Source organism: Notamacropus eugenii, chromosome 2, assembly GCF_028372415.1.
Source record: "Notamacropus eugenii isolate mMacEug1 chromosome 2, mMacEug1.pri_v2, whole genome shotgun sequence".
NCBI lineage: Eukaryota > Metazoa > Chordata > Mammalia > Diprotodontia > Macropodidae > Notamacropus > Notamacropus eugenii.
In genome coordinates this window covers 80,303,321-80,315,408 of record NC_092873.1, presented here as the reverse complement: position 1 = coordinate 80,315,408, position 12,088 = coordinate 80,303,321, and the positions used below count along the sequence as shown (strand labels likewise).

At 37.6% G+C, this 12,088-nt stretch overlaps 1 long non-coding RNA gene across 2 annotated transcripts in view; it reads right to left on the bottom strand.

The window, feature by feature from the left end:
- Positions 1-12,088, bottom strand: part of LOC140525750 (uncharacterized) — a 41,263-nt gene that overhangs the window by 7,603 nt on the left and 21,572 nt on the right. The window contains exon 5 of one of the 2 annotated variants that reach the window (XR_011974105.1): positions 47-155. This is a non-coding gene — a long non-coding RNA (uncharacterized lncRNA). Of the gene's footprint in view, positions 1-46; positions 156-1,015; positions 1,331-12,088 lie in introns of those variants that run through there. The other variant, XR_011974107.1, reaches the window with a different exon arrangement.

Genomic DNA, 12,088 nt, shown 5'->3' with positions numbered 1-12,088 from the left:
AGTCTCAGTTTGCCAATCTGTAAAATAAGGATAACGTACTACTTACCTCCCAAGATTTTTGAAGAAAATTCTTTGTCAATATTAAAACAACTTCAAAAGAGCTGTGGTTTTATTGGTGTGGACACTTCCTTTGTGGCCAATTCCAACCTTTATATCTTAGTAAAAAAAAAAAAAGTTTTCATGGGTTGACTTCAGTTTCAGATAGTTTTAGCTTCAAATACCAGCAAGACCTTTATATGGAAATTCCATCTGGAAGGTAGATATGAAGGGATAGAACTTGAAAGAGAGAAGGACTAGGAGGGTGGTGTAGGAGTTATCAATTTAGGAGAGAGTTAAAGCCGAGAATTCATGGGCTCTCTGAACCCTGAAGAGGGTCCAAAGCTGAGTCTTAGAAAGGACCTCAGTTAAGAAACAAGAGGAAGAAGGCAAACCACAAAAAGAAACAGGAAGAGATCCAAAGAGAATAAGGAAGGGTATTTTTTTCTTTTGGGAAGGGACTTAGCTACTTCAACGGATTTCGTATCTCAATCAGTTATCCCCTCCAATTTTGCAAATCATGACGGGTGGAAATAATATCCTTGACTTCTGGCCAAGGAAACAGCCCAGCTACCAAAAAACCTATAACCAAATGCAAACAAACCAGCCAACAACAACACAAAAATAAATCACATGAGACAAAGTAATGATCAAGAAATCTTTCATCCTAAGTTAACAAGCACTAGGGACCCTTCACTTCTCTCCTATGTCATCTCCTCTTTCTAGCCATTCATTCTCTTTTCCCTTCATAGCCCCTTGGTGAACCAGTTTAATTCTACACTGTCCTTGTTTCTTGAGTCCTTTAGCCCCCTTCTAATAATGCCATTTGTACTCTGGCAAGCCTCAGCCTTGGATGATTCCCACTAACTGCCACCTTTGCTCCTATACATGTGCTACTAAATGAAGGTAGAGAAAATTGTACAACTGTTCTGACAGGTCCACTACAGATTTATGTTACACAATCTCAATTGGATGCTCATTTTTTCCCCACAATTTATTTATTTATTTTTCGTTTTCAACATTCATTTCCATAAGCTTTCAATTTTCTCCCTCTCACTCCCCAAGACAGTATGCAATCTGATAGGGCTCTACACATATATTCCTATTAAACACATTAGTCATGTTGCACAGAAAAATTATAACTAATGGGAGAAACTATGAGAAAGAAAAAAATACCAAAACAAAAATAAAATAATCTGCTTCGCTCTGCATTCTGGCTCCATAGTTCTTTCTCTGGATGTGGATGGCATTTTCCATCATGAGTCCTTTGGAATTGTTTTAGGTCCTTGCATTGCTGAGAAGGTATAAATATATTGAAGTCAGTCATCGTGAACTGTGGCTGTTTTTGTGTGCAGCGTTTTTCTATTTCCACTCACTTCACTTAACGTCAGTTCATATAAGTTTTCCAGGTTTTTCTGAAGTCTGCCTGTTCATCATTTCTTATGGCACAATAGTATTTCATTACATTCATATACTACAACTTGTTCAGCCATTCCCCAATTGATGGGAATGCCCCCCATTTCCAGTTCTTAGCCAACACAAAAAGAGCTGCTATAAATATTTTTGTACATGTGGGTCCTTTTCCCATTTTTATGATCTCTTTAGAATACAACCCTGGAAGCAGAATTGTTGGGTCAAAGGGTATGTGCATTTTTAATAGCCCTTTGGGTATAGTTCCAAATTGCTCTCCAGAATGGTTGGATCAGCTCACAGCTCTACCAACAATGAAGTAGTGTTCCAAGTTTCCCACATATTCTCCTACATTTATCATTGTCTTGTTTTGTCATGTTAGCCAATCTGATAGGTGTAATGTGGTACTTCAGAGTTGTTTTGATTTGCATCTCTCTAATCAATAGTGATTTAGAACATTTTATTAATTTATTTGTTTTCAGTTTTCCATAATCGCTTCCATAAATCTTAGATTTTCTCCCCCTCCCTTTCTTTTCCTTCCCTGCTCCTTCCCCAAGACAGCATGCAATCTCATATGAGTTCTACGTATACATTCTTACTAAGTACATTTTCACCTTAGACATGTTGCATGGAAGAATTAAAATGAATGGGAGAAACCATAAAAAAAACCAAAACAAAACACAAGAGAAAATAGTCTGTTTCATTCGGCAATTCAATTTCATAGTTCTTTCTCTGGATGTGGATGGCATTTTGCCTCAAAAATCCTTTTGAAATGTTTTAGGTCCTTGCATTGCTGTGAAGGTCTAAGTCTACCAGAAAAATTCTTCACACACTGTGGTTGTTGCTGTGTACAAAGTTCTCCTGGTTCTGCTCCTTTCACTCAGCATCAGTTCATATAAGTCTTTCCAGGCCTTTCTGAAGTCTTTCTCTTCATCATTTCTTACAGCACAATAGTATTCCATTACATTCATATACCACAACTTTTTCAGCCATTCCCCAATTGATGGGCATCCCCTTGATTTCCAGTTTTGGGCCACCACAAAGAGAGCTGCTAGAAATATTTTTGTACATGTGGGATCCTTTCCCATTTTTATGATCCCTTTGGGATACAGTCCTAGAAGGGATGTTGCTGGGTCAAAGGGTATGCACATTTTTGTAGCCCTTTGGGCAAAGTTCCAAATTGCTCTCCAGAATGGTTGGATCAGCTCACAGCTCCATCAACAATGAATTAGTGTTCCAGCTCTCCCACATCTTCTCCAATATTTATCATCTTCCTGTTTTGTCATGTTAGCCAATCTGATAGGTGTGATGTGGTACCTCAGAGTTGTTTTGATTTGCATCTCTCTAATCAGTAATAATTTAGAAAATTTTTTTCATATGACCATAGATGGCTTTAATTTCTTCCTCTGAAAGCTGCCTTTTCATATCTTTTGACCATTTATCAACTGGGGAATGGCTTGTATTCTTGTATGTTTGATTCAGTTCTCTATATATTTTAGAAATGAAGCCTTTATCAGAGATACTAGTTGTAAAAATTCTTTCCCAGTTTTCTGCTTCCCTCCTAATCTTGGTTGCATTGGCTTTGTTTGTGCAAAATCTTTTCAATTTAATGTAATCAAAATTATCCATTTTGCATTTCATAATACTCTCCATCTCTAGTTTGGTCATAAATTCATCCATTCTCCATAAATCTGACAGATATACTATTCCTTGCTCCCCTAATTTGTTTACAGTATCAGCCTTTATACCTAAATTGTGTATCCATTTGGACTTTATTTTGGTATACAGTGTCAGACATTGGTCTATGCCCAGTTTCTGCCATACTATTTTCCAGTTTTCCCAGTAGTTTTTGTCAAATAGTGAGTTCTTATCCTAGAATCTGGGGTCTTTGGGTTCATCAAACAGTAGATTGCTATAATCATTGACTACTGTGTCTTGTGAACCTAACTTATTCTACTGATCTACCCCTCTGTTTCTTAGCCTGGATGCTCATTTTTCTAGGCAGTCCTTCTACACTTTCCTTGTCAACTGACTATCCCACTTTCCACAGCAGCTCTTCCAAATTTTTCTTTCCTGCTCAGACCTTTCATTCCCTCTTTCCCCACACTCTCAGTTGAGAACCTTACCTCATTTTACAGAAAAAATGAGGCCATTTTCTGTGAGCTCCCTCTTTTCCCTTCTTCTTCATCTCCTATCTTTCCGATGCCTTCTGCCGCTTTCTTTTTCTTAATCCCTATCTCACACAAAGAGGTGGGCTTATTCCTTACCAAGGCCACCCCTCCACCTTATATCAATCCTATTTCATTCTATCTTCTCCAACAGATTGCCTCCTCAGTATTCCCCATTGTATCATGTATCTTCAATCCTGTTTTATCTATTGGCTCCTTTCTTATTATCTACAAACTGCTCATTTCTCCTTTATCCTCAAAAATACTCACATGATCTTTCTATCCCCATTAACTATTGCCCTATATCTCTTCTGCTCTTTTTGGCCAAACTTCTGGAATGAGCCAGTCTGGCACAATGCCTTCTCTTTCTCCTTTCACTCCTTAACCCCTTACATTCTGGCTTCTGACCTCATCATTCCACTGAAATTACTTTCTCTGAAGTTACCAATGAAATCTTAATCGCCATATCCAGTGGTCTTTTCTCAGTCCTCATTCTTCTTGACCTCTCCACAGTCTTTGGCACTATTGATCACCCTCTTCTCTCTGATACTGTGTTCTCTCCAAGTTTTTAGAATAGCACTGAATCCTCATCTAAGTGATACCCTGACTATAGGTATCCCACATGGTTCTGTCGCTATGCCCTCTTCTCTTTCCCCTCTCCTACTACACTTGGTGACCTCATCAGCTCCCATGGACTTAATTACCATCTCTATACTGATGATTCTCAAATCTACCTATCCTGCTCTAACCTCTAGTTTCCCCTCCAGTTTCACGTCTCCAACTGCCTTTCAGACATCTCAAACCGAATATCCAGTAAAAATCTTAAAATCCATATGTAAAACTGAACTCATTATCTTTCCCCCTAAAACATCCCATGCCCCTAACTTCCCCATCACCATCCCCTATTCAGCCAACAAAGTGATTTTCCAAAAATGCAGGTTGGACTGTATTACCTTACTCAGTAAACTCCATTTGCTTCCTATTGCCTCCAGGATCAAATATAAAATCCTCTGGCATTCAAAGGCATTGATAAAAAATCCACTCCCCTACCTTTCCAGTGTTCTTACACCTTACTTCTCTCTATGTTCTCTTCAATGCAATTCACTGGCTTCCTTTCTATTCCTCAAACAAGGCCCTCTGTCTCTCAGTCCCAGTTATTTTCTCTAGTAATCCCCTATATCTGGAATGCTCTCCCTCCTTATCTTTGCTTACTGGCTTCCTTCAAGTCCCAACTAAAATCCCATCTTCTATAGGAAGCCTTTCCCAACTCATTTTAATTCTAGTACTTTCCTTCTGTAATTTCCTGTTTATCCTGTATATAGCTGGTTTGTTTATGTGTGTGAGTTCTTTGAAGGCAGAGACTATGTTTTGCCTCCTTGTATCCCCAGCACTTAGCATATAGTAGGGGCTAAATAAATGCTTGTTGACCAGAATATAAAGAAAGGCAAGAACAGTGGCTTCCATCCAGTAGCTTAAAAACCTAAAGGGGGAGACAACACACAAACAACCATGTACAAAGGCATGTACAGGATCAGTTGGAGGTGATCTCAGAGGGAAGGCACCAACATTAAGAACTCAGAAATGCTTGTTGCTGAAGGGGGGACTTTGACTGAGACTTGAAAGAAGCCAGGGAAGCTGGGAAGCAGAGACAAGAAGAGAGAACATTCCAGGCATGTGGAATTTCATGGAATTTCATGAGAGGAGGAGTCAAGGTGGCAGAGTAAGAGAAAGCAATAGAAGCTAGCTTGCCCACTGTACCAACTTGATAAAAATCTAGAAAATGCACTAGATAACATTGATAGGAAAAGTCAAGAAAATGTCACAGTGAGTCTTTTTTTTTTCTAGCCCAGGACAGATTAGGTCTCCAAACACCAGGGACTGGGTCTAGTTAGGAGCATGCATGGTAGGGAAAGAAGCCCAAGACAAGGCACCAGGGTAGGAAGCACCAGGGCAGAAAGAGATCCCAAAGGATCCCTTAACTCGTTTTGGGTGCAGAAATGGGTGCCATCTTGATCATCAGAACTGGCCCGATTGCCAGTTCCACATCACAGATCCAGTGCAGCGAATAGCCTTAAGCATTGGCCCAAGCTACGTACTGATGGAAGAATAACTTCTGGGAAGCAAAGGGTATCCATGAGGCTCTGATCCCAGGAGCAGAGCACAGACCAAAGGGGAGCTGGGAGTTCAGTTATTCTAAACCTGCAGAACTTGTAAGCAGTTAACAGTGGCTAAGTCCAGCAGTAATTGATTGAAGCTTCAAATCAGGAACAAAACCTGGATCAGGAACTTACAGAGTTCAGACAAGGAAGTCAGTGAACAGATCTCCCCTCATCATATCACTGTGGGAGTACTGAAAACTTGCAGGCACCCAGCTGGAGCTTATGAAAGCAGCAGAAGGATGTAAAAGGATGGAAGCTCAGGCCAGACATTTCCCCTTCCCGCAAAGTGTGCAGAGCCCAAAACTAATATAAAGTCCAAAGTCAAGTAGTAGACTGAAAGAATGAGCAAATAAAAAAAGAACCTGACCATAAAAATCTATTAAGGTGACAGACAAACATAGAAGATACAAATGCAGAAGGAGAGAATAATTCAAAGAAGTCTATAAGCAAAGCCTTACAGAAAGATTTTAGTCTGGGCACAATTCCAACACAAATTCCCTGAAGACTTAAACAAAGAGTTAAAAATTAAAAAAAAAAAACAGCAAATGAGAGCAGTAGAAGAAATTGGGAAAAAAATTGGAAAAATAAAAAAAAGGAAGAAAGATATTAAAAAGAATTAATAACTTGGAGAAAGAGATACAAAATCTTATAGAAAATTAGAATTGGCCAAAATGGAAGCTAATGACTCCATGAGGCATTGAGAAATCATAAAACAAAGTCAAAAGACTAAAAAAAAACAAAAAATAGGAGAAAATATGAAGTATGCCATAGGAAAAACAACTGACATGAAAAATAGGTTAAGGAGAGATAATTTAAGAATTATAGGACTACCTGAAAGCCATTGACAAAAGAAAGAGCCTAGACATAATATTTCAGGAAATAAAAAAACTGTCCTGATAGGTAGAAATGGAATCCACCAGTCACCTCCTGAAATCAGAAACCTCAAAATTAAAATTCTTAGGAATATTGTAGCCAAAATCTAAAGTTCCTAGGTCAAGGAAAAAAATATCACAATCAGCCAGAAAGAAAGTAGTAAGAAGTCATAGTCAGTATCACATAAGACTTAGCAGTCACCATTATAAAGGAACACAGATTTTAGAATATTTCAAAAGAAAATTTGGGCCCTGCTCCTGAGTTATTGCTAGGCATAGTGTCCTTGGGCTAGGGAGGAAACTGTCAGGGATGGTGTTTTGAATCTAGGGAGAAATGTGATCTTGGAATTGGGGTCCAAGCACAAACATCCAAGTACCCCTCAGTAACACTGACATTGTGTAATGATCAACTATGAAAAACTTATCTCTTCTCAGCCATACAATGATCCAAGACAATTCCAAAAGACTCATGATGGAAAATGCTACCTACATCCAGAGGAAGAACTATGGAGTCTGAATGCAGATTTACACATACTCTTTTCACTTTTTTTTAGTTTGTTTTTTTCTTTCTCATAATTTTTCTCTTGTTCTGATTCTTCTTTTGCACATGTATACCCTATATTCTTGCTATCTTGGGGTGGGGGAAGGAAAGGAGAGAGGGAGAAAAATTTGGAACTCAAAATTTTACAGAAATAAATGTTGAAAACCATTTTTATGTGTAATTGGAAAAAATAAAATACTTTTAAGTGTGAAAGAAGGAAAGAAAAGAACAGAAAGAGAGATTTGGACAAAAAAATTAAGCTTGGAACAAGAGATACAAAACATTATCCAAGCAGAAAAAATTACTTGAAAATTCAAACATGACCTCAGACATTTGACACTCACTAGCTGTGAGACCCTGGGAAAGTCACTTAACCCAAAGGAAGAAAACTAAAACAGGCCACATAGAAGATAATGACTCCACAAGACAACAAGAAATGTTAAAACAAAAGGCTTTGGTTTACAACCTAGAATAATTTAACAAAAAAATTAAGTATAATCCTACTAGGGGAAAATAGACCAGAATGAAATGGAAACTTTGAACTCCAAACAAAGGAGTTAAGAGAAACATAAAAAGATAGTAAGCGAGAAATTTGAAGGAACTAAACAATGCTATATGAACAATCAATTAGAAAAAACTAATGAAAGATGAAGTGTTTACATCTGAATTGGGGGAAATGATATGTGTCCCCTCAGGATTCTAGTAACATCTGGGGTCGTAGAGGGAATTAAATAAGAGAAAGGGGTCACTGTTACATTTTGATGGTTTTAAAAGAAGAAAAGACAAGGAAAGGAAAAGCAATACACTAAGAGAAAAGTAGGTAGAGGGAAAAGAAGAGTAGAAAAATTATCTCACAAAATCTGCATGTTCAAGTAGAATATTGTGCAAACAAGGAGGAAGCAGTGGAGGAAACAGGCACTCTCTACTCCCTGTAACACTTGAACTTTACCTTTATTTGAACTGACTCAAGAAGGGTCTTAGAACAAAAGTGCAAAAATATAAAGTTGGGTGCAGAAATAAATTTTATTCAACAGGGAAATGGGGGAATGGAGAAAGGGGAAAAGGAAAGATTATGAGGGAGGTATTAAGTATAAATAAACTGTAACTGGAGAATGGATTGCAAAGAGGGTTTAAAAGGAAAGAAAGAAAAGATAAGAACTTGTGACTGGGGTCTAAGTGAGGAAAAGGAAATGAGGAAGGAGAGAAGACACAGAGACACCAGGCACAGAGCACTGGTGCAAGCACATTATCACTCACTCTTTTGATTATAAAGAGAAAGCAGGAAATAAAGGATGGGGAGAAGTACTATAGAATAGGATGGAGGGAGATACACAATTAACAATCATAACTCATAACTACATTTGTAACTATGAATGTGGATGGGATCAACTCACCTGTAAAATGAAAGAGGACAGTAGAACAGATTAAAAAGCAAAATCCAACCATATGTTATTTATAAGAAATACAACTGGAACATAAAAAAAATTCAGATAAAGTTAAAATAAGGGGCCAGAGTAAAATTTATGATGCTTCAGCTGAAGTAAGAAAAAAAAGACAAGGATAGCAATCATCGTATCAGACAAGGCAAGAGCAAAAACAGATTTGATGAAAAGAGAAAGACTGGGAAACATTATGCTGAAAGGTACCATAGGCAACGAATTAATATCAATGCTTAATATATATGTACTGAATGGCATTGCAAGTTGTGACACATGAATACATGAAATTAGATTCTGTTGTAAGAAACAATGAATATGATGAATGCAGAGAAACATAGAAAAATTTACATGATTGATGTAGAATGAAGTAAACAGAGCCAAGAAAATAAAATAATGACATTGGAAATGAAGAAAATAAAATGATCACAACATTGGAAATGGAAAGAACAAAGCACAAAACAATCAAAAGTGAATATTCAAAAATTATAAACAGGAATAGTTTCAATGAAGAGCCATGATAAGATGTCACTAACCCCACTCTTTTCCACAGGTGAAAAGTCCATGGGTGTGGTACATTGTACCACTTTCATATTTTTTTGTTGCATTGATCAATTTTGCTAATTTTTTCCTCTTCTTGTTCTTTCTATTTTTCCATTAAAAATATTATTTGTTATACAGGGTGACTTTTTTGGAGGGGGAGAGAGGGAAAGATTCTGGAGAAATTTTGATGATATAAAAAAAGACATCAATACAAATTAATTTTTTAAAAAAGAAAGTAAAAAAGAAGATACCTCTAAACCCTCAAAGGCATCCCTAAGTCTCTGAGAGGAGATAGAGTAAGTAACCATCCTCCAAGGACACAATTTTTCAGTAGAAGTGTGAAAGTTGAGGTAAGGACTTCCAGAGTCCATTTGAACTACACTTGACTATACCCAGTTGTTACAAGGGAGGAAAGGAATGAGTGAAGAAAAAAAAAGGAAGTGAATGTTAATGAATCATTAAAAATAAAAAAGAGCAGAAGGAAGTTCAGGAGAGACTGAGAACAGGACAGTGTTGGTAGTAATGTACTAAATTTGAAATTCACAAAGACCCTCAAGTTGTACATAGTAGAGATTCATGGTTTCATTCACAGTCCTCTTTCTCTGTTCTTTATATATGGAAATATTTATACTGTTAATACTTGTCAAGTTCATAAAAATAAAAAAAGGAAGTTTAAAAAAATGTACTTTAAAAAAGCCATATATGATAATATGTGTTTCATATATAAGCCTTTTTTCCCCCTATTTTTTGTATATGAAAATGCTCATTCTTGATATGTGTCAAGTTTATAATGATAAAAAAGAGAATTTAAAAATCTTCAACGGTATCTTCCTAATTTAAGGCACAGAAGTCAGTTGTATGCTATCCATTGGGAGGGGTTACAAGGTTTTTTCATACTCACTGCTAAGTGCAGCATAGTCTGCTCTTAAGTCTGTTCATATGAACAGACACACAGTCAGGGAAAGAATCTTATGTAGCCTCCTTTGTCCCCACCATAGCACCTAGCAACATTTGAGGTAGTGGAAGGGTTGGTAATGAATGTATTATTTGGTGGAATGCCCAAAGACCCAGTTTACATATGGTTTTCTGACAAAGGGTCTGCCTTGATGAAAGAAGGCAATGTGAACAAAAGCAGGGGACTTTAAAAAATTAACCAGGAAAGATTACTCAGGATGAAGAAGATGAAATCATTACCAGATTTGCTCAAGAGTTTCACGATCTAGTTCTAAGAACTGAGTACAGTTTAAACCTTAAACAGAATTGTATAAGAGAGTCTTAGGAGATTGGGATCATACTGTCCACTGGTTATTCAGAGGACTTACGTTTTCCACTTAGTCTTTCATTTTGGCTTGTGCATAATTACTGTCAATCTTCAAGAGTTGCTCTAAGAAAGACAAACAGTTAGGCTGTATGTATATGTTTATTTCTTTCCAAGCAGGCAGATGTGCATGTGTTAAATGAAGGGGAGTTCATTTAGGAATAAGCTCACTTTGGGGTCAGGTTGCAGAGATTATATGACCATAGAGCAAGGAAGTATTCCTCCACCCCCCTGACTCAGGATGCCTGTGTCCTTTGTCAGCCAAAATTACAGTTCCCATAGAACAAGAGTCCCCCCAGGATATCTGGTTTCTGTCAACTATAAACAAGGGGGATGTCATAACAAGAAGACAGTGTCATAACAGGATGACAAGAAGAATGCCACTAATAAAGATAGTGTCCGGTTCAAAGCGCCTGGTGCTTATCATATCAAACAGGAGAATACTCTCAGTCAACTCCATCAGGCCTTGTGGTTGCTAACACAGCAAGGAAGATTTGGGGTTCACTCAGAGAACATCACAAAGGATTATTAGAAAGGGCTTAAATCATGTTCATAATACAGAATTTCTACTGGGAACACCAGAAATTGACTCATGTCTATGTTTCCATGAAAAGGAAAAAGGGTAGTCACCTCTCAAGTGGGTGCCCAAGTTAACAAATAGTTAATATGGGACAGGTTCCATTTAAACTAGAGAATGCAAAATGCAAAGCACTAGCACCAGAACCCACAAACAGTCAAGAAGATTCTCTCTCCAGTGAGCTCATCTTTCCCAGGGTCACATACTACCCAGCATAAGGTAGCTCGCCTCCAACAAGAAGGCACTTGAGCAATGGTGAGTTGACCTCTCTTCCCCTCTGGGAGCACACACAGTGCATATAATTCAGAGGACTGGCAAAAGGTAAGGTCTGAATTTGTTATTCCTCTTTCTGTTCCTCAGCTTTCCTTCCTATTTGCACTCCTCCTCAGTGTTGGAGACACTTGGTTCAGTAATTCCTCCACGTTGCCAATTCCAGTTCTGCTTACTTTCATCTCTGAAGGTTCCTTGTAAATGTGTTGACTTTTGCTCCAGTGAAGTGAGTCTGAGTCTATCCCAGCACTCATTCTCCACCTTCTCCCAGCCTGTGTTTTCTCTTTTAAAGGCCAAGTCCAGAGGTATGAATTAGCTACAAATCAATGTCATCTTTTAAGTAGTGTTAAAAGGGCAAAGGGAGTACCTTGGCCTGAAAGAGTTGACACTTTATCAAAGAACTAAAGTTATCTAGGGTTTAACAACTCATTAAGATGGCATTACCAGGCTTTGAATCACATAGGGATTCAGGAGGATTTTACCAGGTTCTTCCTGAGCATACCCTCTGCTAATATATCTATATATTGTGGAAGTATACATAACCAAGACTTTTTATGTGTTAAAAAAATTAGTATTATAACACTATCCTTGGTTGATATTCTTAACCTCCTTGAACTCCACTGAATAAAAGACAATTAAAATGGGGGGAGTCACTTAAAGAAAATTTTGTTAACCAAATTGAAAGAGTGTCACTCTTGGTTTATCCGTTCACAGTAGAACTAAGATTTAACTGAAAAAGGAAACACCAAAAAAGGTGG